Raw genomic sequence first — 4854 nt, 5'->3', positions numbered from 1 at the left:
TATCTTTTTTACTCATAAGCAAAATATAAACATTAAAATAATTTCACCAAAAAAGATACCATTTTGGGGTCAAATTGAGTTATGGAAGCTAAGGTATGCAATGAGTCACTTGTATCATTAAGGGTTAGTGGTATGTGGAGGTTAAGTTGCATATAAAATTGCATTTGGAGCCCACAGACTCTTTAATAAATAGGTGTCTTTTGAACACAGTCATTACTAATGTTTGCTTCACATTAAGGATATCACTCTGCAAAGGACCTCCGAATGGAAAAAAGAAGTCCTCATTGGAACGCTCTCTTTTCCATTGAGAAATAAAATCTCCCATTACATCTTTCATGTCCCACATTGCGTCGGGAAGATTTTGCTCTGCATTAATCTTTTAAATTACCAGTGGGACCTATCTGTATGAGGGTGGAGAACCATTTATAGATGAGAGCTGAATATTCCTTCTGAAGGCATGCATATGCTTTCCGGGACTCAAGAGTCAGAAACAGTGGGTGTTAAAAGCAATTTAAAAAAAAAAATTGAACACAAGTGTTTTACCTCCATCTTGCCAGGGGTCAGATGAAGATGGTGTCTCAGAATATTTCAGATATGTGGTCATGGAGGAATGGGACTTCCGGTGGACTGTGCCCACCAGTTCTGTTTTTGTTTAAGTTTCTTATAGTTTAGCTTCCCTACTTTTTTGATTCTCTCATATTTATTTCTGTAACATATATTAATTATATATCAGGCCTTTTGCTAAGAGCCATGGATTTAAAGATGATTGAGATAAAACTACTCCCAAAAGAATTGTGTTGGGGGAACTTGCAAGTAGATCATTAGAGACCAGGATGGTAATAGCTCTGATGGAGACAGGAAAATTTCAATCTGAGCCCAAAAAGGGGGCTTGCTAAGTCACATAGAGAGAGAATGAGGTTTTGGAAGACTTGTCAGTGAACATAAAATTTTAAAATATCAAGAATTCTCTGGAGATTTCCCTGGGAGAGCCATAAGGAGTTTCTACTCTGGAGAGATAGATTTTCTCAACTACTATTCTGCCATCATTCTATAAGTAACTATAATGGCAAAGGAAAAATAAACACATATGCAACAAGTTGATGATACCTTGTCCAATGTGTGTACCAAATCATGTGGGACTTACCCTTGTAGGGGGTTAGAGAATGTTAAAGATGCATCCTGAAAGAGATTATATCTGAGTTAAATACTGAAGTACAGGAGCTGATCTGTAAATGAGAAAGACAAGTTATTTCAGAAAGTGGTTTGAGAGAGCTGGGTGTGTTTATGTCTCTCCCTTTCCAAAAGTGTATCCAAAGTTCTGTTTCTGTTAGGGAATATTAAAATCAATTATTAGATTTTGCTGAGGCTCAACAGTGGGAAGTGTCTTAGGGAACATGGTTAGATTTTTTTTTATTGATTGTTCAAAACATTACAGAGCTCATGATATATCATCTTTCATACATTTGACTCGATTTATGAATTCCCATTTTTCCCCAAATACAAATTGCAGAATCACATTGGTTACACACTCACATTTTTACATAATGGCATATTAGTGACTGTTGTGTTCTGCTACCATTCCTATCCCCTATTATCCCCCCTCCCCTCCCCTCCCCTCCCATCTTCCCTCTCTACCTCCTCTGCTGTTGTTTAATTCTCTCCCTTTTTTTCCTCCTCCTTTCCCCTCACAACCTCTTATAATATTGTGTAACATTGAAGGTCTCCTACTTTTTCCATATGCTTTCCCTTCTCTTTCCCTTTCTCTCCCCCCTCTCGTCTTTGTTTAATTTTAGTCTTTTCCTCATGTTCATCCTTCCTGTTCTGTTCCGACTGATTGCAACAATAAAACAGCGGAGACTCCACCAAGGAATTCAGCAAGCAGCCACCATCTTGGAGAGCTGAAGTGAACATGGTTAGATTTAATGAGATATGGATGATACCTTCTTGGCTAGTCCACTTTTCACCACTGTTACCAAGATATCTGGACAAGAACAACTCAGAAGAGGAAAATTTTTATTTTAGGCTCACAGTATCAGGGATCTCAATTAAGGAAGAGCCACTTTCATTGCTCTGGGCACCACTTGAGAACATCATGATAGAAGGGTCTGGAGGAGGAAAAACAAAACTTCTCAGCTTATCGTAGCCTGAAGAAAAGAGAGAGAGAGGTAGAGAGAGAAAGAGAGAGAGAGAGAGAGAGAGAGAGAGAGAGAGAGAGAATAGAGAGAGAAAGAGAGAGAGAGAGAGGGAGAGAGAGAGACAGAGAGAGAGAGAGAAAGAGAGAGAGAGAGAAAGAGAGAGAGAGAGAGAGAGAGAGAGAGAGAGAGAGAGAACAGAGACAAAAACCTTAAGTGCACACCCCCAATGACTTTCTTTCTTCTGTCTCAGTTACTATTTGGTAATCCGTTCTAGTTATTAGATTATTACTCTCATAATCTGATTATTTCACCTCTGAACATTTCTACATTAACTGCTGAGTTTTGGTGGATACACTTCATATCCAAATCATAACTACCTTAGGAAAAATTAAAAGATATTAAGACATAATGCCCATCTGTACAACAACAAATAACTCACAGGGTTTTCAGAATAAACAAATGCAGTACACTTCTTGTCTGAATGTCTGAGAATATTCCGAAATTAATAAAAATATTTTTTCTCTCCTTTTTGTCTCCTAAGCACCCTTTCTTTTTAGTGTAAATAGTCTTAAAACTTCATTTATATTTCTGTGAACATCTGAAGAAAACATACATTATTGTTTTTAGAAAACAGATATTGAACAAAAAATTTGTTCCTTGGTGTCATACATTAGTTTCATCCTACTTGTGGCCCTAAAATCTTATGTATAACAGGCGAGTAAACAAATAGATTACTCCACTCTTGCCTAACTTTCATGTACATGATACATAAATAATGTGAAAGGATGACTTCTGGACTGGCTTGCTTTCTCTTTCACTCATTTATGGGTGCCTTACAGAAATCTGAGTGCCCTGTTATTGTTTTATGAAAACAGAACCATATTGAGTTTTTAAGAGGTAAAGCTTCTTTGTCTGTATAACTGAGTTTTCAAAAAAGGTGGCAGGCTGACCTGTTCCCAAGGTGAGAATCCTATCCAGATATAGTATATCTGAAGATTATTTGAAGGTATAGACTTCATCCTTACCACAAATCCATGATCTCAGTTCTATTATCGATTTTATTTTTTAGGAGTCATAACAAACAAGCAATGTGTAATCCCACAATAATGCAGCCTGGGCTTGAACTCGTGCAATGATGCATCTATGCTTCTGATCACTATTTTAAAGGAAGAAGTACAGGTAAAAGAATCAAGAGTGTGCACTTTAAAATGTGTCTTTTTGTCCCTCCAAATTCAAGTGATCCAGGTTGGGTTTGGGAAAAAAAAAAAAAAAAAAAAAAACGTTCCTAATGGTGTCTGATCTTCCTGGCTACCTGAGTATCAGCCACTGCTGTGGTATGGATGTGAGGTGTCCTCCAAAAGCTCAGGTATGAGACAATGCAAGAACATTCAATGGTGAAATGATTGGCTTAAGACAGCTGTAAACCAATCAGTGAATTAATCCCTTGATGAGGATTAACTGAATGGTAACTGGTGTGGCTGGAGGAAGTGGTTCCCTGGGGGTGTGCCTTTGGGGTATATATTTTGTATTTGGTAACTGGAGTCTCTTTCTCTGCTTCCTGAAGTGATGTCCTGATTTGTTTTTTTCCACCACACCCTTCTGCCATGATGTTCAGCCTGACCGTGAGTCCCAAGGAATCAAGATGGCTGTCTATGGACTGAGACCTCTGAAACCGTGAGGCCCCCAAGGAACGTTTCTTTTTCTAAAATAGTTCTTGTGGGATCTATTAGTCACAGCAGCGAAAAAGCTCACAAAAACAACCACCATCATGAACAACACTTTAACTTCCTGGACCAGGAAGTTCTCAACTAATTGAGAACTCCAGCAGGGGAAAAAATGGCCACTGATGTCCTTCACCCTGGCAAAGCAACAGAACCCTAAGACAGAAATTCAAGAAACGTTAGCCAAAATGTTTAAGACCACACCCGATATCATTTTTGTATTTGAGTTCAGAACCTATGATGGTGGTGGCAAAACAATTAGCTGTGGCATAATTTAGATACCTTGGATTACGTAAATGGAAAAAGAATCTGAAGATGGATTTGTAAAACATGGCTTGGATGAGAAGAAAGAGACCTCAAGGAAACAGGAAAAAGAACACAAGGACAGAATGCAGAAAGTCTGGGCAACTTCAAAGGCCAATGTTGGTGATACCAAAAAGTGACCCGGAGATTGGATTCAGGAGTAAAGGTTCTGTAATGATGTTAGCTGCAGTCACATTGTGATTTTTTTGGGAGGACTAATGAGGTGTAAAAGTATTGTTAAGAAGTCATGTATCTAGCACCTAGTACCCTCTGTGTGTGTCTGTGTGTGTGTGTGTGTGTGTGTGTGTGTGTGTGTGTTTGAAGCCATGCATCTATGCACTAGAGATACAGATCTATTGAAAGTGAAAATGAACCAGATATTTCCTCTGTTACCGCCCTCTATTCTTGTGACATCTCTCTGACATGGTTGGGTTACTATGTGGCACAGTAAAGAGCTGAACACAGGTACCTATGTTCAAAGAAGGAGATGTAACTATGAGAGTATTTTACAGAAAGCAACACATTTGCTGGGAATGAACAGAGATTCAGAATGGTTTTCATGAAGAACAAGTGCTTGCACTGAGAGTTGAAGAATGGGTAAAATTAATTCAGGACGGAGGGCTCCATGCTCAGGCAGAGAGAAGAATGTCTGAAGAACAACAGCCAAGTACATGAGTAAAGAATGTGGATTGTTG

General features: G+C 38.6%; 1 pseudogene; it reads left to right on the top strand.

The window, feature by feature from the left end:
* The first annotated feature begins 3903 nt into the window (after positions 1 to 3903).
* LOC143384010 (small ribosomal subunit protein eS24 pseudogene) lies at positions 3904 to 4299 on the top strand (annotated as a pseudogene).
* Positions 4300 to 4854: the final 555 nt, after the last annotated feature.

This window comes from Callospermophilus lateralis, chromosome 18 (genome assembly GCF_048772815.1).
Source record: "Callospermophilus lateralis isolate mCalLat2 chromosome 18, mCalLat2.hap1, whole genome shotgun sequence".
In the NCBI taxonomy this organism is placed as follows: domain Eukaryota; kingdom Metazoa; phylum Chordata; class Mammalia; order Rodentia; family Sciuridae; genus Callospermophilus; species Callospermophilus lateralis.
This window is presented reverse-complemented; position numbering and strand designations above follow the sequence as displayed.